This window comes from Peromyscus eremicus, chromosome 2 (genome assembly GCF_949786415.1).
Source record: "Peromyscus eremicus chromosome 2, PerEre_H2_v1, whole genome shotgun sequence".
Lineage (NCBI taxonomy): Eukaryota > Metazoa > Chordata > Mammalia > Rodentia > Cricetidae > Peromyscus > Peromyscus eremicus.
Genome location: NC_081417.1, coordinates 78,398,933 through 78,424,369, shown reverse-complemented (window position 1 = coordinate 78,424,369; position 25,437 = coordinate 78,398,933). Strand labels below are relative to the sequence as shown.

The 25,437-nt window shown below is 38.8% G+C and overlaps 1 long non-coding RNA gene and 1 other non-coding gene across 3 annotated transcripts; one reads left to right on the top strand and one right to left on the bottom strand.

Moving 5' to 3' along the window:
• Positions 1–618: 618 nt before the first annotated feature.
• On the bottom strand, positions 619–25,219 carry LOC131904721 (uncharacterized). Of its 2 annotated transcripts, XR_009377810.1 has the most exons (5): positions 24,886–25,219; positions 24,559–24,640; positions 24,365–24,451; positions 7,561–7,637; positions 619–1,052 (listed from the first exon to the last, which is right to left on the bottom strand). It is a non-coding gene; the product is annotated as an uncharacterized LOC131904721 (long non-coding RNA). The 2 variants fall into 2 exon arrangements; XR_009377809.1 differs by lacking the exon at positions 24,365–24,451 and having other exon boundaries at positions 24,886–25,217.
• LOC131905487 (U6 spliceosomal RNA) lies at positions 17,037–17,144 on the top strand. Its single transcript, XR_009377988.1, has one exon. It is a non-coding gene; the product is annotated as a U6 spliceosomal RNA (small nuclear RNA).
• Positions 25,220–25,437: the final 218 nt, after the last annotated feature.

The window sequence follows — 25,437 nt, the reverse complement described above, 5'->3', positions numbered from 1 at the left end:
CACATCAAAAAATGAAATAAAAATAAAAAATTTTAAAGGTGCAAATAAATGTAGCCTCTAAATCATAGCTGACTGGCACCTTGACTACATTACTGTTAAAAGGAAGGATCCAATCCTGGACATTTGTGTTGGTCGCTAAGAGACCCCTTGCACTGAACAAAACTAACCCATTTGGAAAATATCCAAAGACTTTTTCCACTAATGTCAGATACTTGATCAATTTTGACTTGAAGAGGGTTACAAGCCAGAGCACCTGAGACACAAGATGTGTGATATAACTTGCCTTTTCATGGCCTGATGGCTTTGAGATAGACTTCTCATGTGGCTCAGAGCTGCCAGCCTGCTTCAGCCACTTCACAGAATCATTTTCTAGGATACTTTTGTTGGTTAGAGCAAGAGCACATTGGCCTGTACCCATAAAGAAGAGACAACTGGTCACAGTGGTGTGTACACCTGTAATCCTAGCACTCAGGAGATGGAGGCAACAGGGTTGTGAGTTTGAAGCCTGTCTGGGGTAGATACTGAAAACCTATCTCAAAAACAGTAATAGCAACAACAAACAGGGATGAGGCACAGACACTCCCCCATGTGAGGAATAATAAAGCTTTTGTGAACAGGTTTTTAAACTGTCTGTATTATGCAGCTTTTGGAAAATCCATTCTAGCCTACATTTTTTAGATTTGGTGACCTTGGAAGTGTCCCAAACTTCTTAGCATTAGTTCATTGCTTTGATGACAGCTTTTCACATGCTGTGACAAATACCTGATTGAAGCACTCACAGGAAGATTCAGTCTGGCTCACTGTCAGAGGAGACAGTCCATTATGGTGGGGACTGGAAGAGCTTGGTCCATTGTAGAGAGAGCTTGCAGTGTGGCTTGGTCACACCTTGGCAGATCAGGAAAAAGAGGGCTCAGGCCATAATCAGAAGCAGGCATGGCCTTTAGGTGTTCCTCCAGTGATCCACTTCTGCTAGCTAGGCCACAGTCCCAAAGGTTCCAAAGCTTCCCCAAACAGCACTACCATCTGCGGACTAAATATTCAAATACACAGGCCTGTGGGAGACATTTGACATTCAAATTACAATACTACTTGGTTTTGTTTTTTATTTTAACAGCACTTAAAACTCTTTGTAGGAGGTTTTTTGCGTTGGCATGTGCCTACAGAATACACACTAGCTAAATGATGCTCTCAGCCATCTCCAAAGACAAGGATTGCATACATTGTAACTAGGACTAGAGATTGTTAGGTTCTCTGTTCAACATGTGCTGTCAAGATACTTAAACACACTATCGCCAGAGATAAGAAGACAACTATTAATTCTGTGTCCCTGGAGATTCATCTGCTGGTAACTTAGCGTACCACTGAACTGTTACTTTTTATGTTATGTATATTATAGTCCCACTACTGTTTGTCTCACGCTATTATTTTCCCTTTTGCCTCTTCTCTGATTCACTTGGATGTTTAAGATCAGATTGCCGGCAGAGGCAGGCAGAGCGGCTGCAGAGGTGCGGTCATAATAAAGACCAGAAACTGAGCTTTTATCCGCTGAAGAGTTGGTGAAAACATAGAGATTAAGAGCTTGGAACAGGGACGCCTTTAATCCCAGCACTCAGGGAAGGAGCCATCTCTGTGGGACGCGACCAGAATGGATCCGAACATTCTGCCTGAGGCCAACCCAGGGCCCAGCTGCCGATCCTACGAAACCCAACAACTCGGAGGTGTTGGTGAGATTGCCCTATTAAACAACCTGCTCAACTGAGATCCATTCAGGAGAGGATTCAGAATCCTACAGTCTGCAGTCTGAGGAAACAAGATCAGCTGAGGAGTTGATGAATGAGCAAAACATGACCTGAGAACACAAAAGAAGGCACTGCACAGGCACTGAACCAGATCACCAGGATCATAAGCCTACCCTACAATGACTGGGAATGCTTAAGTCCCCATCTCCAGACCAGCAGATCAGGTCTCTAGCCCCTAGGCCCTACTCATCGGAGTCCCAGGGACCACAGAGCTACCTTTCCGTGCTCCCCCACCAAAAAACAACAAAACAAAAAACACAACCCCTACGAACCCAACAACCACTGGAGCCATAAGCACACCCTGAACCAATTGGGAACAAGTGCTCCCTGAAACAGAACCCACTAACACTGATTGAACTAAGCTGCTCCGGGAGAAACAGAGTCCAACAGCACCAATTTGACCAAGAACTCCTAGTGGACCAAGACTAACAATTAGAACAAGAGAGGCATCTTCAGACACAGACACCGCCTACACCGAGTAGAGGAAGAGATGAGTAGATGCCAGTGCAAAACTACAGGCAACAACATAAAGACCTATATGACAACATCAGAACCTAGTGATTCTACACCTGCAAGACCTGAACATACCAAGGCAGAAGAAGCAGAAGAAATCAATCCTAAAATGACTTTAAGAAGATGATAGAGGCCCTTAAAGAGGAAATGAAAAACTCCCTTAAAGAGGAAATAAATTCCCTTAAAGAAATGGAAGAAGAAAAAAAAATTGGAAGAAATCAAAGAAAGCCAAGAAAAAGTAATTAAACAGATGAAGGAAACAGTTCAAGATTTGAAAATTGAAATTGAGACAATAAAGAAAACACAAACTGAAGGAATGCTGGAAATAGAAATTCTGACTAAACGAACAGGAACTACAGAAACAAGCATAACAAACCGAGTACAAGAGATGGAACAGAGAATCTCTGACGTTGAAGACACAATAGAGAAAATGGATTCATCAGTCAAAGAAAACACTAAAGACAAAAAAGTGGTAACACAAAACGGTCAAGAAATTTGAGACACCATGAAAAGACCAAACCTAAGAATAATAGGGATAGAAGAAGGAGAAGAATACCAACTCAAAGGCACAGAAAATATATTCAACAAAAGCATAGAAGAAAAATTTCCTAACCTAAAGATAGAAATACCTATGAAGATACAAGAAGCTTACAGAACACCGAATAGGCTGGATCAAAAAAAGTCCCCTCTCCACATAATTATCAAAACACTAAACATACAGAACAAAGAAAAAATATTAAGAGCCGCAAAGGAAAAAGACCAAGTAACATATAAAGGCAGACCCATCAGAATAACACCAGACTTCTCAATAGAGACTATGAAAGCTAGCAGGTCCTGAACAAATGTTATGCAGACACTAAGAGACCACGGTGCTAACCCAGACTATTATACCCAGCAAAACTCTCAATCACCATAGACGGAGTAAACAAAATATTCCATGATAAAACCAGATTTAAACAATACCTATCCACAAATCCAGCCCTACAGAAAGCACTAAAAGGAAAAATCCAACTTAAAGAAGCTAAACACACCCATGAAAACTCAGGCAATAGATAATCCCACACCAACAAATGCCAAAGGGAAACACAACACTATCACAAAAAAATAACAGGAATTAACAATCACTGGTCATTAATATCCATCAATGTCAATGGTCTCAACTCACCTATAAAAAGACACAGGCTAACAGAATGGATAAGAAAACAGGTTCCATCCTTCTGCTGCATATAAGAAACACATCTTAACTTCAAAGACAGACACTACCTCAGAGTAAAGGGCTGGGAAAAGGCTTTCCAATCAAATGGACTTAAGAAGCAAGCTGGTGTTGCTATCCTAATATCTAATAAAATAGACTTCAAACTAAAATCAATTTGAAAGAGATCAGGATAGACATTATATATTTATCACAGGAAAAATTCACCAAGTGAAGTATTGATTCTGAACATTTATGCCCCAAATACAAAGGCACCCACATTTATAAAAGAAACATTACTAAAGCTTAAATCGCACATCAAACCCCATACACTAGTAGTGGGGGATTTCAACACACCACTTTCACCAAAAGACAGATCTATGAGACTGAAACTTAACAAAGAAATAAAGGACCTAACAGATGTTATGACTTAAATGGACTTAATAGATATCTACAGAACATTCCATCCTAACACAAAAGAATATACCTTCTTCTCAGCACCCAATGGAACCTTCTCAAAAATTGACCACATGCTTGGTCACAAAGCAAATCTCAACAGATACAAAAACATTGGAATAACCTCCTGTATCTTGTTGGACCACCATGCCTTAGATTTTAACAACAACAAAAACTATAGAAAGCCTACAATCTTATGGAAACTGAATAATGCCCACCTGAAACACCAATGGGTCAAGGAAGAAATAAAGAAATTAAAGATTTCCTAGAATTCAACAAAAATGAAAGTACAACATACCCAAACTTATGGGACACTATGAAAGCAGTGCTAAGAGGAAAATTCATAGCTCTAAATGCATACATAAAGAAGACGGAGAAATTTCATACCAATGACTTAACAGCACAACTGAAAGCTCTAGAACAAAAAGAAACAAACTCACCCAGGAGAAATAGATGCCAGGAAATAATCAAATTGAGGGCTGAAATCAATAAAATAGAAACCAAGAGAACAATACAAAAAAAAAATCAATGAAACAAAGAGTTGGTTCTTTGAAAAAAATCAACAAGATAGACAACCCCTAGCCAAATTAACCAAAAGGCAAAGAGAGAGCACCCAAATTAACAAAATCAGAAATGAAAAGGGAGACATAACAAACAAGAAGGAAATCCAGAGAATCATCAGGTCATACTTAAAAAACCTGTACTCCACAAAATTGGAAATCTGGAAGAAATGGACAATTTTCTGGATAGATACCACATACCAAAGTTAAATCAAGACCAGATAAACTATTTAAATAGACCAACAGACCAATAACCCGTAAAGAAATAGAAACAGTCATTAAAAGTCTCCCAATCAAAAAAAGCCCAGGACCAGATGGTTTCAGTGCAGAATTCTACCAGATTTTCAAAGAAGAACTAATTCCACTACTCTTCAAATTGTTCCACGCAATAGAAACAGAAGGAACATTACCAAACTCTTTTTATAAGGCTACAATTACCCTGATACCCAAACCACACAAAGATGCAACAAAGAAAGAGAATTATAGATCAATCTCCCTCATGAACATTGATGCAAAAATACTCAATAAAATATTGGCAAACCGAATCTAAGAACACATCAAAAAAATTATCCACCATGACCAAGTAGGTTTCATCCCAAGAATGCAAGGATGGTTCAACATATGAAAATCTGTCAATGCAATACACCACATAAACAAACAGAAAGAAAAAAACCACATGATCATCTCACTAGATGCTGAAACGGCATTTGACAAAATCCAACACCCCTTCATGATAAAGGTCTTGGAGCGATCAGGAATACAGGGAACATACCTAAACATAATAAAGGCAATTTACAGCAAGTCAACAGCCAACATCAAATTAAATGGAGAGAAACTCAAAGCAATTCCATTAAAATCAGGAACGAGGCAAGGCTGTCCGCTCTCTCCATATTTATTCAATATAGTACTTGAAGTTCTAGCTAGAGCAATAAGACAACAAAAGGAGATCAAGGGGATACAAATTGGAAAGGAAGAAGTCAAACTTTCACTATGATAGTATACATAAGTGACCCCAAAAATTCTACCAGGGAACTCCGACAGCTGATAAACTCCTTCAGTAAAGTGGCAGGATACAAGATCAACTCAAAAAAAAAAAATCAGTAGCCCTCCTATACAAAATGATAAAAGGGATGAGAAAGAAGTCAGAGAAACATCACCCTTTATAATAGCCACAAATAATATAAAATACCTTGGGATAACACTAACTAAACAAGTGAAGGACCTGTTTGATAAGTCTCTAAAGAAAGAAATTGAAGAAGATATCAGAAAATGGAAGGATCTCCTATGTTCATGGATAGGTAGGATTAACATAGTAAAAATGGCAATCTTACCAAAAGCAATCTACAGATTCAATGCAATCCCCATCAAAATCCCAATACAATTCTTCACTGACTTGGAAAGAAAAATACTCAACTTCATATGGAAAAACAAAAGACCCAGGATCCTGTATAGTAAAGCAACCTCTGGAGGCATCACCATTCCTGACCTCAAGCTCTACTATAGAGCCACAGTAATAAAAACAGCTTGGTACTGGCATAAAAACCGACATACAGACCAATGGAATCAAATTGAAGACCCTGACATTAATCCATGCACATATGAACACCTGATTTTTTACAAAGAAGCCAAAACTATACAATGGAAAAAAGAAAGTATCTTCAACAAATGGTGCTGTCATAACTGGATGTCAATATGTAAAAGATTACAAATAGATCCATATCTGTCACCATGCACAAAACTCAAGTCCAAGTGGATCAAAGACCTCAACATAAATCCAGTTACACTGAACTTGATAGAAGAGAAAGTAGGAAGTACTCTTGAACGCATTGGCACAGGAGATCACTTCCTAAATGTAACACCAGTAGCACAGACATTGACTGAGAACAACAATTAATGAATGGGACCTCTTGAAACTGAGAAGCTTTTGTAGAGCAAAAGACACCGTCAATAAGACAAAAAGACAGCCTACAGAATGGGGAAAGACCTTCACCAACCCCACATCTGACAGAGGACTGATCTCCAAAGTATATAAAGAACTCAAGAAACTAGACATCAAAATACTGAACGATCCAATTAAAAGATAGGCTAAAGAGCTAAACAGAGAATTCTCAAAAGAAGAATCTCAAATGGCTGAAAGACATTTAAAGAAATGCTCAACATCCTTAGTCATCAGAGAAATGCAAATCAAAACGACTCTGAGATACCACCTTACACCTGTCAAAATGGCTATGATCAAAAACACTAATGACAGTCTATGTTGGAGAGGATGCGGAGCAAAGGGAACACTCCTCCACTGTTGGTAGGAGTGCAAACTTGTACAACCACTGTGGAAATCAGTATGGCGGTTTCTCAGAAAATTGGGAATTGATCTACCTCAAGACCCAGCCATACCACTCTTGGGCATATACCCAAGGAATGCTCAATCATACCACAAAGATACATGCTCAACTATGTTCATAGCAGCACTATTCATAATAGCCAGAACCTGGAAACAACCTAGATGCCTGTCAACTGAAGAATGGATTAAGAAAATGTGGTACATATACACAATGGAGTACTACTCAGCAGAGAAAAACAATGACAGCATGAAATTTGCAGGCAAATGGAAGGAACTAGAAAAAAATCATCCTTAGTGAGGTAACCCAGACCCAGAAGGACAAACATGGTATGTACTCACTCATAAGTGGATACTAGATGTAAAGCAACCCACAGAGCTAGGGAGGCTCCATAGCAGGGGGGACCCTAGGATGACTGTGGCTTATAGTAAGTTTTAGTTTTACTCAATCACTGGGCAAGCCTCAGTGAAACATTTCACTATTAGGATAAGAATTTGTACTGTATCAAGCTGATAACAGAAAAAAATAAGTAAATAAAAATGAAAAAAAGAAAACAAAACAAAAAAAGATCAGATTGCTTAATTTGCACATATCCATGAATTTTCCAAATTTCTTCCTGTTAATGATTCCTAGTATGATTGGGGGGGGGGAAGACACATGATTTTTATTTTCTTAAATTTGATAAGACTTGTTTTGTGACTTACCTATTCTGAGGCATGTTTCTTGAGATTTGAGACGATTCTGTATTGTGTCAGCTAGTCTTCTGTCAACTCAACACAATCTAGAATCACATAAGAGGAGGGAACTTCAATTGAGAAAAATGACTCCTTAAAATATGCCTGTTAGCAAGTCTGTAGAGCATCTTCCTGATTAGTGATTGATGTCTGTGATCTCAGATCACTGTGGATGGTGTCACTCTGGGCATGTGATCCTGAATAATATAAGAAAGCAGTTTGAGCAAGCCATGGGGAGCAAGCCAGTAAGCTGTTCCTCCATGGCCTGTTTCAGTTTCTGCCCTAACTTCTCTGACTAATGTGGACTGAAAGCTGAAATAAACACTTAGTTTTGGTCATTGTGTGTTATTACAGCTATAGAAACCCCACCTAAGACATATTCTGCTGCTGACAGAATGTTTTGTATTTGTTTGCTTGGTGCATTTGGGATGTTGTGGCCCTAAAGACTGCTGTTTCCTTCTTGATTTTTCTGTCTGAATGGACTATCCATTGTTAAAAGTAGGGTACTAAGTCCCCTACTATGACTGCATCTTACTATTGTGTTGCCTATTTCTCCCTTAAGTTCTGTGAATATTTAAGTAATTTAGGTACCTCAGCGATGGGTGCATACACATTTATTATATTTTCTGGATGGTCTGTTCCCTTTATCACTCCATATCGACCCTGTCATCTGTTAGATTTTGAGGGACAGGTTTGTTTTTTCTGGTAGAAAAGCCACCATGTTCTTGTTTGGTTACCACTTGCAGCCATCAGCCTTGATGATCTATTCAATTTTGTAGTTGGATGCTCTAATACCTTTCTCTTTGGGGGAGCTTCTTGATACTTTTAATTTGTGGTTATCATGGGCTTACGTATAACATTTCATGACTATAATGGGCTATTTTAGGCCAATAACATTAAAACTTTAGATATATAAAGTTTTTATACTTGTTTCTCTATTCTTCCAAGTTTTTGATATTACTCTTTCCAACTTTTTGTGTTGTGGATTCATTAAGAAATTGTTTTATTGTTTGCTATAGTTATTTTTAGTATTTTTGCCTTTAAACTTTATTCTAAAATTAAAAGTGATTTATATGCCACCATTATAACAGCAGAATCAGCCAGGCATTGTGGCACATGCCTTTAATTTCAGCACTCAGGAGCAGAGGCAGACGGATCTGTGTGAGTTTGAGGCCAGCCTGGTCTACATAATTCCAGGACAGCCAGAGCTACATAGTGAGACCCTGTCTTGAAAAACAAAAACAAAACAACATAATCTAAATTAACTTTTTACTTTTAGCAGTGGAACTACAAGACACTTGTTTTTTTGGTTTTTTGTTTGTTTGTTTGTTGTTTTTTGTTTGTTTGTTTTGTTTTGAGACAAGGTCTCACTTTATGTAGCTCTAGCTTTCCTGGAACTTACTAAGTAGGCCAAGCTGGCCTTTGCTCATAGGGATCCACCCACCTCTGTGTCCTGAGTGCTGGGATTGCGGCATTGACATCATGCCTGGTTCTAACTCTTTTTAAGCCTTTTATAACCACCCCCTCCCCCGCAAGAGCATCCTTAAACTTGAACTTCCTATACTCTGTTTCAAAATGAGTTTCTTTGATGAGAGCTTAGCAGTTTCTTCTTTGTTCTCTTCTTGAGCAAAATGTCTGAGCCACTGGACTAGACAGTCTGGAGAGCCCCCTCTAGTTCATGGACCAGGATCCTGGGAGGCAGCAGCAGCAGCAGCAGCAGCAGCAGCAACTCTGTCTGGCCTTCTCTGCTTTCCTCTTCCCTGATGGAACTTCTGCCCTATGATGAAATTGGGGCAAGAATGACCATGGCCCCCGTGTTTTGGCTTTTCATGCTTGGGTAGTCTTTAGGAAGAAGGGTTGGTAGAAGAAGGGAGAGGTCAACACAGTGGCGCCATCTGCCAGATTTAACCACCTCTAATTTAAAGCTGGTGGGCTGACAAATGCTGGTTGCTGTCTTTTCATGATGAGACTCTGCATCTCCGGATGGGGAGATGAGGGGAGAGGCAGCCCCATTTGTTTGGGGCATTGTTTTAGACTCTGGGGAAAGAGAGCAGGGAGGAAAGTCATGGTTCATGTATCATACTCTTGTTCCCCTTTCTACTAAAAAAAAATTCAGTAATTTTCACAAGTAGATTTTTTTTTACTTTCTAGAATTATTACCATAATTTCCAGATATTTAAAAATAGCTTATTTAAAAATAATACTCAGCAGTTATGGGTATCATAACATGAATCCACTCACACTGCCAGTCTGGAAGTGGGACACTACTTTTAAAAAGTAGTTTGGAGAGATAATTGACAAACCTTGCTACATGTCAGATAGTGAACATTTTTCTTTATGAGAAAAATGATCTTTTTTGTTTTGTTTTGTTTTTTGTTTTTTCAAGACAGGGTTTCTCTGTGTAGCTTTGGAGCCTGTCCTGGAACTCACTCTGTAGACCAGGCTGGCCTCAAACTCACAGAGATCTGCCTGCCTCTGCCTCCCAGAGTGCTGGGATTAAAGGCGTGCGCCACCACTGCCTGGCGAGAAAAATGATCTTTTACACCTATTCAAATATGCCATAGTTTCACAAAAGCATCTGCAGACAATACACAAATAAAGGGCTGTGGCTATGTCCCAGTAAAATTCTCCTTATAAGACAGATTTGATCCATAGGCCATAAGTTACCAGCCCCAGCTATAGATCAGAGCATACCATAAGTGATTTGGCCATAACAACATAATGATCATTTTTTTCTCACAGAAAACAAGATGAGTAAACATTACATAATTTTCTCTATATATGAGTCTTTGTGTTAGTGTTCACATAAACATCACTGGTCCATCATCAGAATAGACAAGTACACTAATTAAATTCAGTCATCTTGTTATTGTTTGTCAACTGAATAAAATCCACAATTTCACCTGCTTTTCTTTGTCCTGACAAAGCTGTATTTATAAAGATCAAAAGCTGGAACGCATTCTATTTAGCAGTCAGTTAGCTTGATTTGATTTCTGGGCCTCCACTGGTGTCTTGAGCCATGCAAACATTAGGAACAGGATTGCATTTAATAACAATCACAAATAGAGGATCCTGTGTTGCCTTTTATTACCTTACACTATGATGAGTAAAGTGATCCTGTATTTCTAGACTGAAACCATGTGGGCTACCAGAAAGACGAGCAGCATTAACAAAGCGCAGTAACAACTATCAAATGGAGACTGCCCGTGAGAAACACCCTCAAGAAGAAGGTAAACAAAGGCTCTTCAGACAAAGCAAAATGAAAAGAGTTTGCTATGAGCAGATTTACTCTCTACGAGAAAGATCAGTGCAACTTCCAAAGGATGAGGAGAAATACAACACAAGGAGAACTACATCTCCAGGTATGAGGGAAGAGCAAGAAAAATGGGAGATGTTTTGGGAGGCAGAGGCAGGAGTATCAGAGTTCAAAGCTATCTCGGGCTATCTAGTAAGTTTGAGGCCAGCCTGAGCTACATGAGACTCTGTCTCAAAAAACAAAATAAGACGACAACAACAACAACAAATACCCCAAAACAATAACAAAAGAAATGGTAGGGATGGGTAAATCTATACAGCACCCCCTCATTTCTTAAAATTTCTATATAGTGTTTCAAGTAAAATTATAACACTGCCTGGTGAAATTCCCAAGGAATGTATATATATATGAAATGAGTGGGATGGTAAAAGTTTTATAAAGTTATATTCTACATTTTGCTTGATTTCATATTAATTCTAAGTATGTTGTGAAAAGTTAGTTTTATATATAGATCATAATCACACCCACTAAAAACTAAAAAATATTGCAAAAAGAAATAGCCCAAGCCAATTAAAAATAGCTGGGCAGTGGTGGCATACACCTTTAATCCCAGCACTCAAGAGGCAGAGGCAGGCAGATCTCTGAATTTGAGGCCAGCCTGGTCTACAGAGTGAGTTCCAGTACAGCCAAGGCTACACAGTGAAACCCTATCTTGAAAAACAAAAGAAACAAACCCCACAAACAAAACAAAACAAAATAACAGAAACAATAAAATTAGTCTGGTAGAAGGCAAGACATAATAAAAAAGGAACAAAAAAGCATAAACAAAAAAATACAATAAAGTAATAGACTTAAATTTAATCTTACCAATAATTATAATAATTATACTAATAATTATAATAAATGTTAATTAATACCCCCAAATTCTAATTAGAAGACAAGATTGACAAAGTAGATTTAAATAAAAAGCGAGTGGGAAGCTGGGGAGATGATTTGGTGGGCAAGAGTGTGGAAGCCCGTGTAAGAAAGCTGTGAACTTACTGTAAACTATGGATAGGGCAGCATGCACAAGGTGGCCTTCTAGAAAGACTTGCATAAACTATGATGACTGAATGCACTTGAGAGCAAGGACATGAAGAGAATGCTCTGGCATGACATTATCTCTGTGAGAAAGGCAAATGCCTAGGAGGAATATTCTTGGCTCTTCTGGCATGAACAAAGATGGTAAGATATAACACCAGGTGTATTCTCTGTTGTACTTGTATTTGCTCAAGTTAATGGTAAATGTCACCTTACGTTTTGCTTGCTTCAATAATAAAAATGAAAGGAGCTTTATTTGCACTACTCTTGAGCTCAAATGCCTAGAGTCCCCTGGTTTTTCTGCATGCAGGTCTTTGGAATATTCTTCCATCTTTGGAGACATAGCCTTGATGGTCATGGGGCAGGTCAACATAAGAGTGTTTGCTGAGTTTGAATCCCCAGCACTAACACAAAAAGCTATGCATGTGTGTAACCCTAGCACTGAGGGGCAGACAGGTGTACCCCAGGAGCCGGCTGGCGAACAGCCTACCTGAAATAAGCTTCTGGTTCAGTGAGACTGTCTCAAGGCAGTAAGGCCAAGAATGATAAAAGGAAGACACTGACACCTTTCTCTGGCGTGTGTGCATACAGACATGTGCACCTTCACACTTGCACAAGACCCTATTATGTGCTCCATATGAGAGATGCACTTTAAGTGTAACACAGGTGAGATGGAAGTAAACGAACAAGAAAGCAGATCAGAAGTATCAGAAGACTGAAAGGCTAATATTAGAAAGAACCAACTGTAGGTTTGAAAGTCCTATTAGAGTACTTATGGATTAAAAGATTCAAAGCTATTAAGTGAAAATTTTACTCAGTTGACCTATTGATTCAATCCAACCTCAATTAAGATTTCACTGGCTTCGAAAATGGCACAGTAAATGATTGTTTATAGGTTACACCAAGTCATTTCAATACATGTATTCCATGCATAATGGCTAAGTCAGGGTATCTCAACCACTTAGCATTTTTTGTGTTGTGAATATTCAAAATACTTTCTTCTAGCAATTTTAAGATCTACAATAAATTAACTATAGCCACTCTACTGTGCTATCTATTATAACTTATTCCTTCTATCTCACTTCTGTATCCAACAACCTTCCTTCCTATCTTCACCCAAACCTCTGGTAGTTACTAATCTACTGTTAACTTTTCTGAGATCAATTTTTAAAACTTTCATATATGAGAGATAAATGTAATATTTGTCTTTCTGTGCCTGGATCATTTCACTTACCATAAGTCCTCCAGTTCTATTGATGTGGGCCTTTTGTTTAGTGTAAATTTGACATGCTGATTTTAATATTTATATGGCATGCAAAAGGCTTAACATAATTGATTTTGAGAAAAGAAAACCAAAGCTGTAATAATTACTCTAATAAAATGTGTGCATGTTTGTATGTGTACTAACAATCCTCCTACTTCAGCCTCTGGAAGGCTGGGCATACTGGAATGTGGGGATACAAGGTATTTGCCATCAAGCCAACAATAAAATAGTTTTTACATTTGTTTTTAAGGCTACTAGTGGGTAGCCAGGACATTTTTTTTAAACAGGAGAGTAATATATCAGATTATAACACCAGAAATTAAAACTTTAACAGTTCCAATAATGGTTTTATTTTAGAAACCATCAGCAGAACAAGTAAAAAACTAGATACACATACACACACACACACACACACACACACACACACACATGAATTTAGCATATATAAGTATATGATAATGACATAACTTAAAAATTAAAAGGGTAAATTAATAGTTGAATAATATACTAAGTTATCCAACTATCAAAAGGGTAAATTAATAGCTAGATAACTTAATGTGTAAAACCATTAAATTATGCTGGGTGGTGGTGGTATATAGCTTTAATCCCAGTACTTGGGAGGCACAGATAGGCAGATCTCTGTGAGTTTGAGGCCAGACTGGTCTACAGAGTGAGTTTCAGGACAGCCAGAGCTACACAGAGAGACCCTGTCTCAAAAAACCGTAAAGAAAATTAAATTATAAATATTTTTCATATATTACACACATGTGCACATACAACCCTTGAACTTCTGAATGTAAAAGACAATGTTGTAAAAACAGAAGGAAATATACTGAGTGTTTAAACAACCTTTTGGATTGCAATGGCTTTTCTGAACATGGCTCTACTGATTTTAAATAACAACAAAGCATTTGTTAAAGGTGTATTCTCAAGTATAAAGACTTCACCACATTGCTGCCTAAGCTATTTTATCAGGACAGGAGGGTTTGTTTTCCTTCTGCTTCAGTGGATGATAAATGCTGCACATGAAGGTGAGTCACAGCTGAAGGGTACTCTTCTTTTTTTATGTCCAATGACTCTCTCATGACTCTCTATCACCAATAACATGTTCTTAGCACACATTTACTCATTGGCTCAATGCTTACTTAGTAGCTACTAAGAGAAAGGTGTGTGCTAGGACATCTGTGTAGGAGGGACCAAACCCTGAAGTCACAGGTCGTATCAAGCTTGAGTCATCTTGGAGCACCTGTACAATTGGGCAGGTCACTTAACTTCTATGAACCTCAGCTCCCTTATTTGTTAGTAAAGGATATCAGTATCTTGCAGAATTGTTGTGAATATTAGAAGCAACCAAACATTTGTTGAACTTCTACTCTTTCCTAAGTTATTTTTTTTTAAATTATTTTATGTATGTGAGTGTTTTACCTACATGTATGCCTGCATACTACATGCATGTGTGCCTGGTGCTCTCAGAGGCCAAAAGACAGCATCAGACACCCTGGGACTCGAGTTACAGATGGTTGTGAGCTGCCATGTGGGGCAGTAGGGGTGGGCTGGGGGTGGGGTGGGGTGGGGTGGGGTGGACAGAAGAGACCAAACGAAGCTGAGAGAGTCGAGTTGGGCTTTAGAAGATCAGTAGGCATTTGAAGCTATAGAGATGTGTGAGAAGGCTCATGGAGACAGAGATTATCATATGAGGCCCTGACAGAAGAAAAGAAAGCAAAGATGGGATACAGTGGTGAATGGTTAATTCGGCAAGAGTGTGATTTGAATGAAGGTCAGCAGTAGCTGGAAAACGTTTAGAGCCAGAACACAAAGAGTTCCAAAGGCCAAACTAAGGAGGTTGACTCCTTAAGGAGTGAAGAGTTGTATACAATATATAGATGTTGGCATGTGACAGCCTGGAATCTGAATTCTGGTTCCTTACTTCCTACATGCAGAGTTCTGAATCCATCACTTAACCCTTTTAACTTCGTTTTTTTCTTCTGCACTAACTTATACCATATCCCAAGCTTAGCCCCTTGTAAACTGACTACTTAACCATCACCAGTTACTATGTATAGGCACTGGCTAACTACTGGAAGCTTTTGATAGCAGTAGTGGACATAATCCAAATTCTCTAGCACTGTGCAGACAGAAGGCTGGAAGAACTCAGATAAACTGGTCTAGGAAACAGGTGGTAAAGTCATAGGGGATACTGGAAATTTTTAAAGGAGTCAAATACTGTAAGTTTTAAGAGTATTTTAGGATAGACTACAATGAAGTCCTTTTAGACACAAAAAAGTCATTACTCATGTGGGACAGAATGAAAATGTACAGGAAAGAAAAATCCTGTGAAACAATTTTGGAGATGAGAGAGGATGATAACAAAACCAAAGGGAATGAACTCTTTACTTGATGTTTAATCTTTATCCTATGATATGGAATGCATTTTTGTTTGTAGTATGCAATAACCTGAGGAACTGGTGGAATATAAATATTAAAGGAGAATTAACTTAGAGGGGGAAAGAGGTACTTAACCACAGAAAGATAATGCCAAATGAGTCTAGATAAATATTTTGAGAAAAGTGAAGAAATACATTTTCTCCTTACATAAAATGTGAAATCACTGCAGAGAAAGAGGTGGGTTTCATATATCTATATATCTATATATATGTAGAAGAGCTGAGGAGAAAGTCTGATCCAGACTTACGAATGCTGGCACTACTGGTACTATTGGACAGTGCTTTGTGGGGACAGTGAGAGTGAGATCCGAGTTGCTCATTATCGGACTTTTAGCAGCATTTCTGTCATTTACATATTAGAGGCCCATCATAGCCCCAAATTTGACAAGAAAATACTGTCTCCAAATGTCTTCTAAGGGGACAGAATTATTTCCCATTGGGAACCACTGGTGTCAATTATTTGGTGTGTAAGAGGAGCATTCAGAAGTACAGATATACAGTGTCTTATTTAAGAGCATTTCTGCCCCACAACAAGGCTGGTATATATTAACACTATTTGTTCCTCTATATTGAATGAATTGATGATCACTGACACTTGACATGGAAGGCCTTGCTAAAGAACACACATTGGTAGTGAAGGAAATAAGCCTGATTTTATGGTTTTACTATTCTCCCCACTCCCTGTTAGGACTAGTTGCCTAACTTCCTATAAGTTTGTACATGAGGAATATATAGTAGGTGTTCAACAATTCTTTGTTAATTTATATTCTTAAATACAAGGTTGGTCCTAAATTAAAAATATGATAGGATAAAAGCCAAGCTTGGTGACTTAACATTTGTAATCCCAGTATTCACATGGCCGAGGCAGGAAGTTTGCCATGAATTTGGGGCCAAATCAGGCTACATTATGATTTCTAGGCCAGACTATGCTCCAACATGAGACATTATCTACCCTCAGCTTTTCATAAAATTATTTCTCCTGCATATGGAATTATTAATGAATGCCATCTTTCCAAATCCCCTTCATTTTAAAACATAACAAAGCAATCAAGGAAACCGCACACAACCCTAAGACTTAGAGGGGAGGAGAGAAAAAGAAATATAATAGGCTTTCCCTAGTTTACAGACACGATATAGGCCACTCTGGGTATCTGAGGCATTTGCTTTAATTTATTCTAGCTTAAGCTTCCAAGTTAGATGGCTCAGCACTTGCTACTCTCGAAGAGGATTAGGATTCAGTTCCCAGCATGCACAGCAGCTCACAACTGTCTGTAACTCCAGTTCTGGGGGAATTGGACACCTTCTGGCCTCCTCTGCATGCATGTTATGCAGACATACCTGCAGGCAAAATATCCATACACATAATGTTAAAAAAAATAATGTTTTAAAAATTCCAAGTTGAGTGCTCACTTCAGCAGTACATCTACTAAAATTGGAATGATACAAGAGAAGATTAGCATGGCCCCTGCGCAAGGATGACACGCAAATTTGTGAAGCGTTCCATATTTTTTAATATTAAAATTGAGACCTTCACATGTTTATGTAGCTAAAGTCAAGTCTATTTTAATAAACAGCTGTTTTTGCGTGTGGTCAGAGGCTAATCAAGTGCATGTTTCAGAGGTTTTACCACACTGTAAAAAGTGTAATCTGTAATGGTTTTGTTTGCTATTGCACAAGAAACACTACAAAGAGAAAAACTTTTTTTTCATAAATGACAAATTTATATACTTTTCCACTTAACTTGGATATTTTTTATGCTGCATTACAAAAATCAATCAGGTTGAAATTATTTATATTAGAACTTTCTTAAGTCTTTAAAATACACACAAGAAAAAAACCATTTATATACTATTTGGAACAAAGGCTTTTATACCTACTTTAGGGTTGGGTTTTTTTTTAATAAAGATAATTAAAATGCAAAAAAAATTTCCTAGTTTAACCAAAGATGACTCTTGATATTTTAAAAACATTTTTAGATTTATTATTTTTGATGTGTATGAGTGTTTTGCTTGCATGTAAGTATTTGTGGCACATGCATGCCTGTTGCCTGTTGGATCCCCTGGAAGTGGAGTTACAGAGAATTGTAGCCACCATGTGGCTGCTGAGAACAGAACTCGGATCCTCTGCAAGAACAACCACGGTTCTTAACCACTGAGTCATCTCTCCGGCCCCTTGTTTATCTTTGAGACAGGGTCTTTTCTGCATAGTGCAGGCTGACCTTGAACTTGCAATCTTCCTGCCTCAGCTTCCTGAATGCTAGGATTACAGGGATGTCCCATCACACTAAGCTAAATTTACAAGTCTATCTGGTGGTGGTGCATGCATTTAATCCCAGCACTAGAGAGGCAGAGGCAGGCAATATAGTCCATTTCTATATACTGAGTTTCAGGACAGATAGAGCTAGAGACACCCTGCTGTAGGATGGTCTTTCTGTATATTGTGAATATGTGTTGCTATGATTAATGGTTAATAAAGAAGCTGCTCTGGCCTATGGAGAGTCAGGTTATAACTAGGTGGGAAATCCAAGAGAGAGACAGGAAGAAGAAAGGCAGAGGCACAGGAGATGCCAGCCCACCACCGAAGGAGCAAGATATCTGCAGACCAGTAGCGCAGTGGCCACGTGGCAACATATAGATTAATAGAAATGAGTTAAGTTATAATAGCTAGCTAGCAAGAAGCCTGATCCATAGGCCATATAGTTTATGAGTAATATAAGTCTCTGTGTGTTTACTTGGGACCAAGCGGCTGGGGGACTCGGGTGGGAGAGATTTGTCCAGACTGCTGGGCAAGGCAGGACCGGAGAAACTTCCAGCTAAAAGACCCTGTCTCAAAACAAACAAACAAACAAACAAATGATTGTGTAAGTCTAGCAATTGGTTTTACTTATTTTTTAAGTTGACTCACTTTTCATTAGGTACACAGTGGTACTAAGTTATGGTTTTTGTGTTCTAAATGGCTAGAATTCCCATAGGTGTGGTTAATCTTATGCAATATTAGTTATTTAATCAATTATTCTTTTGTATCTCTACAACTTAACTGTTGAGATAATAAGTCATTATTTCCTTGTTATATTTCCATACTCTTATGACACTAATTTCCTCAGGGAATGATAGGTTTTTATGTAAAGCTGCTAGTTCCCTAGACACTTGACAGCTCTTACCAATCAGCATAGCTCCTTGCTTAAAATAATTTACAAGGGCCGGGAAGATGACTCAGTGAGCAAAGGCATTTGCTGCCAAGCCTGATGACCTCAGTTCAATACCTGGGACCCAGAGAGTGAAACTGACTCCCCTCAAGTTGTCTGCCGACCTCCACACAAGTGCCCTCCCACACCCATACATCAAATAAATAAATAAATGTAATAAAAATAATTGAGGAACTGGCCGGGCGGCAGTGGTGCACACCTTTAATCCCAGCACTCAGGAGGCAGAGCCAGGCGGATCTCTGTGAGTTCGAGGCCAGCCTGGGCTACAGAGTGAGTTCTAGGAAAGGCGCAAAGCTACACAGAGAAACCCTGTCTCCAAAAAACAATTAAGGAATAAATCTGTGAGAGAATGATGACACCTTACTGGATAGAAGGCTTGTGGACTATGTCAATGTACGTTTGAGGAAATCCCTTAATTTCGTTAGGCAACCGAGTGTGAGGCTTTTGAGGGGAATGTTAATGAAGGAAGTGTAAAATCATAGTTAGCCTTTCCATTTGCCCCAAGGAAACAGCGATCCAATTATTTTTATTTATTCCAGCCAATATTCTCTGGAGTTACACACTCAAGTCCAATATATGGGTAAAGTTTCTATCCTGGTCAGAATCTAAGCTTAAATGGATTTTCAATGTATATAAAAGGTCCAACATCATGTGAAATGGCTCATAACTCCCCCAAAAAATGAGGAGCTAAACACCTGAGAGAAGGTATTCATGTTCACAAAGGTGAATACTGCAAAAAACGGGTTAAGAATGCACCATTTCTTGCATTTGATGAAAAGGTAATGTTAGGTTTCTCTTCTGCGCCTGTAGAGTTTTCTTATGCTAATGTTGCTACAACCACAGCTCTTTCAGCAGTAATTATCTACTGCTATGTTGTGCTAAAATATCTCTTCTCGGTCTACTGATGCAAAACAGTTCCTTCAGGATGATCAAAAGATAGTACAAGAGGCCACACCTATAAATTAGTTCTCACAGGACAATAAATTACTTATGTAACACATTTATGCAATACCCTTTTCATTCCATATATCCAGATTTTCTGCATGATCTGGTTTGAGCTGATGTGCAATTCTGTCTCAAGATGACTATTTTCTATATTCATGCCATGCTCACTTAGCAAGCATGTACTCATGCTTCTGGGGCATTTTATGTACTTTAATATCCCTGCAAGAATACCAGAAACCTATATTTAACAGAAATGCAAAATGGATTATTTGTTATTTTAAGAGAATTTTTAGAATAAATTTTCATTCCAGGATTGCCTTGGGGAAGGCATAAAGATAATTAAGGCATGGCCCATGAACCATGATCTAAGGAAGATTGTGGTCTGTGGGCAAGGCAGACATGAGCAAAACAATTATTATTGTGAAAAAAAATAGCATTGTCCAGTAGACTTGAGAGGAGTAAAATGAGAAATGTTCAGAGAATGGCCAGTGGTTCAGAGTTCCACAGTAACTAGGGCTGCTCTAGGCTCAGGTTTTCAGACTACATGCTGTAGGTGGCAGAGATCTGAGAGCGTGAGCCTAGCGGTGAGGTCCTGCATTAGTTATATTAAAATAGCACCCTGGCAGCGATGCTTAGACTTATCTGAAGGGGTGTTAAAAGAAAGGCAACTTCAGTCAAGGCTCTGTAACTTCTTTCCTTCTGGGCACTGCCAGTGCCTGATGCCAAGTACATGTCTAATAAATGTGAAACATTTCGTCATGGCCACAGCACCACAGCATGTGAACACAGCAGTGACCCCTGTATCAGTCAGCACAATGGATTTTCCCCCTTCCCTCTCTCATGATGACTCTTCAGCTTAGTTTATGTTCGAGTATGTAGCTCAACTTGTTTGTTTTACATTTAGATTTAAAATAACAATGGTGCAAAAATGATGAACTAGAATTTTCAGAGAAACGTAATTGTTCAGGTTAGAGAGAGAGTAAGGAGTATGTATTGATCTTCCAGAAGACCTGATTCAATTTCCAGCACCTACATCAGGCAGCTTACAACTGCCTGTAACTCTAACCAGAGGGGGATCCAAGACCTCTAAGCTCTAGAGACAGCTACATTCTCATAGGTACATACAAACACACTTACAAAGTAAAAGAAAAAGTAATTGCTACAATGTTGCAAACTTTTTGAGTTATACTTTATGAAGTATACAGAGAAAGTATCTGTAAAACACATAGCAGACTGAAAACTAACATTCCTTTTTTAACGTGTGTCTTTATTAAGATGGATGTTAAAGCCAGACTACCTGGATTTAAAACTTGGTATCATACTTTCTAGCTAGTCTTGAGTAAGCTACTTAAGTATTCAATGGCCCAGTTTTCTTATTTACAAACTAGGGCTCATCATATCTTATCTAGTACTGAAGTGTGGCCAAGTGTTTAGAATAGAATTTAGAACATAACAAGTCCTAAATAAAACTCAGCATTTAAAAGCTTTTTATCATTAGTGTGTCAGAGATTGCTATATATTTCCCAACACCTGGTCTCTCTTTCTTGTATTAGTAGAATCTCCAAGTTGTAACTATGCATGTAACTGTCTGGCATAAATACTGTATATTCTAGTTTTTATTACAATCATGTGTGACCATGTGTCTAGGGCCTAACCAGTGAGATGTAAGCATTAGTACCATGTGGTAGCTGATGAGAACCTTCCTCAAAGGACAACTGGATGTCTACCAACTTTTCAAAATTTTATAAGTATGAAATTTGTAGCTAAATGTTTTCCTGTGTCCCACCTGGTCCGCAGCCACTCAGACCCAAGTAAACAAACAAAGGCTTATATTAATTAAAACTGCTCAGCCATTAGCTCAAGCTTACAATTGACTGGCTTTTATACTTAAACTCAGCCCATTTCTGTTAATCTATATGTTGCCATGTGTTCCATGGCTTTACCTGTGTGCCATTACATGCTGCTCCCTGGACAGCGGGCTGGCGTCTCCTGACTCAGCCTTCCTCTTCCCAGAATTCTCCTTGTCTGCTTATCCCGCCTATACTTCCTGCCTGGCTACTGGCCAATCAGCATTTTATTTATCAACCAATCAGAGCAACACATTCACAGCATTTAGAGCGACATCGCCATCAGAAATTATTAAAAGTTAGTGCAGGTATAGAGTAACAAGAACTGTTACTTTTGGAAACACGCTGACATTTATAAACAAATTCAGAAAAAGTTCCTAAATTTATAGTCTAGAGAAATGTACAAGCATACTAGGGTACACATAAAAGGATGTCAATGGGAATAAATCTGTAATAGTCCTGACTTACAATAAACATGAAGGCTTAGGCAGGAGAATCATGAATTGAGGCCAGCCTGGGCTACATACTAAACCTTTATCCTAAATGTGAGGGTAATGTCAGAAAGAAAGGAAAACGAGAAAAGGGAGAGAGATCAGGGAGAGAGAAAGGAGAAGGGAAAGGTAGGTTGATCTGTCAATTTCAGCCTTTGTCTTGAATGTTTCTGTCCATGGTCAGTTAGCACAGTAGTTCTTAGGCCCGTGGTGAGGCAGCATATCACAGCAGGGAGCGTGTGATTAAAGTTTTCATTTCACTGCTGGAAGAGGAAGGGATTGGACTAGGGTCCCAACATCCCTACTAAGGTTGTAGCTCTAATTTTTGTCCATTAGCCCTCATTTCCAAAAGACTGTAACTATCACCTTCCAGTAGTGCCAGGTGCTGGGGGAACCAAGCCTTTATTTCAACACATGGGTTATCTTATAAGTATATTCAATAATATCCAGTGCACAGAAGAATTAAGAACCAAAGTAATACAAAACATGAAGATTTAAAAATAGGCAAGCTGTCATTTAGACTTGGGCAGAACATTTTGAAGAAAAGCAAGGCAATGATTAGTATAAAGTCAGGATTATAGTAATTTCTAGGTAGAGAGAGACATCCTCTAGGGAAGAGCTTTGATTAAAAAAGGAAACATGGGGCTTCTGAACTTCTTACCATGTTCTGTTCCATAACTGGAGTAGAGGTTTCATGTATGTTTCTTAACATATTTTTTAAATTATATATTGTCTTATGTACTTTTGTATATTAATATCATATTTTACAATTAAAACTACAGATATACAAAGAAACATAGATCCTGTAGCCTGTACTTCATTCTTTCCTCTATCATACTAACTCCTAAACACTGGCTCTCTAAGACCATGAGGATTAAGACCACAACAGAGCTATCAGAGTAATGAGACAGAAGAAAGATGTCACCCGAAGGCTGGGGGAGGAGGGGCACAGTAGAACTGTTCTATCAATCCTGAACTTCTTATCTTTGAAATGTCTTATTATTTATACAGCTAGATTTTTAAAATTATTTTTATTTTATTTGCACTAGTGTATTTCACCTGCGTCTATGTGTCAGAGTGTCAGAACCCCTGGAGCTGGAGTTACAGACAGTTGTGAGCTGCCATGTGGGTGCTGGGAATTGAACCTGGGTCCTCTGGAAGAGGAGCCAGTGCTCTTAAACACTGATCCACCTCTCCAGACCTATACAGCTAGATCTTATTTTAACTAATATACTTATCTAGGCATAACCTTAGAAGGGATGTTGGGACTCCAGTCCAGTCCTTTCCTCTTCCAGCAGTGAAATGAAGAACTTTGCTCTAACCACACACTGCTTGATGTGACATTCTGACTTACTACAGGCCCAAGATTTTTAAAAAGACAACCTACTCAACAGAAAAATTGCCTAATCTCATACATACATATATACACATATTCTAGGCAATTTGTATAAGAAGAACACCAAAGGACTCATAAACACCTAAAAAGTGTTCAATTATGAAATAAATATAAAGTACTTAATATGTTATACTGGCAAAATTTCCTAAAAAGCAATATATTCAGTACTGCTGTGTATTCATAAATATGATCCCTCTTGACATTGTTAATATAAATTGCTATAAATTTTTGGAAGATAAACAAGAAGTATCTATCACAGTTGAAATGCTCTCATGACTTGAGACAGTAAATCAAAAAAAAACATTCCATAGAAATTACTGAAGAGCAGATTTCTAAGAATTTCACTGTGACATTATTTGTTCAGATGAAATCCTGGAAACAATCATTAGTTGTAGCATATCTGAATAAATTGTAGCACACAGTTACTATGAGATACCTTATTATTCGGCTGTTTTTGTTTTAAAGATGAGTTAGATGGGAGGATGCTGACCTAGAAAGCTGTTCATGAATTATTTAGTGATGAAAGTGAGCTATTCATTTTTTATATTTCTGGCCAACCAATTCTGTACATGCCTACTGGTGGAGCTTTGTAATGACATGCAAAGTATCAAAAGACAGAACCTAGATTTTTTTTTTTTTTAAGTTATTTTGTGCCTATGGGGAGGGGAACGCATGTCCCAGCCAGTATGTAGATGTCAGAGGACAACTTGTGGGAGTCAGGTCTCCCCTTCCACCTTGTGGGTTGCAGGGACTGAACTCTGGTCATTAGCCTTGGTGGCAAGCACCTTAACTTGCAAGGCCATCTCACTGAACCTGTAACCCAGATTTTAATAGTCGTTACCTTACCTGGGAGTCAGGTCAGAAATGAGGGTTCCTTCTTCTGCACATATCTTTGGGTGATTTTACTGGTTCTAGTTGAGTCTGTATACTTTTCTAATTAGCAAAATTACATAATTTTGGTGTTAATGAAATGTATTCCCCGGTAGGTGAACACCTATAAAATTGTTGCTAAATATATTATTGGAATATACTGCACAAACCTGTACAAATTAGAATGAAGTGACTCAAGGAAATGGAACGGCTTATCCTCCTGGTGTTTCACAATCAGCATTTCAATGTTAACTAGAAAGAAAGAGATGAATTAGTAAAATAAATAAATATACATTACTTCATGCAATCTCCTGGGAAGAGAAGCTCAGTGCCAAGCGGTACCATGAAAAAGAAAGCAGAAGTTAAGAAACACAAAGGAACGTGCTGTTCTTTATCAGGGAGGTCTAGTTATTCTACGCTAGAATGTGCGAGGGAGTGGCTATCCATCAAGATATAAAATCCACACATTCCCATTCAAAGACTATTTCCTGCCCCACCTCAAATGTTCTTCCTCCAGTACTGCACGACCACCTGGCCACACGCCTATGTTTGCCTTCTTGTCTTTCTCTGAAGTCATCTGATTGCTAAATCCTCTGAAAGTTACCCGTGCCAAGCTACTGGCCACGCGCTGCTTCTGGAGACTTCAGCTAATAACATGGTAGCCCGGCTAAGAATAAACCCAGACTCAGCTCTTCCTGACTTCCGGCCGCCATCGCCTCTGTCACACCTCACCCAGCCCACCAAGGGGGCAACAGGCTTTGGCTCTGGGACGCCAGTCAGAACGCCCCAGACCCTCACATCCGGGCAACGGATGAGCCAACCCCTGGGCGGAGTCTGGCCTGACCAATGGGAGCGTTGAGTTCAGCAGCCATCTGAGGTCTCGTGTCCAGTGGGCGGGGAAGTTGCCTCTTGTGGACTCCAAAGCGGGAGGTTTTACCTCCTGTGAGAGAAGGAAGGTCTGCTCTAGCAGAGGGTAAGAAAAGATTCCCCGAGGCTGAAGTACGGCCGCTCGGAATTCTCCAGAAAACAGATTTCCGAGGCGTGGCTTA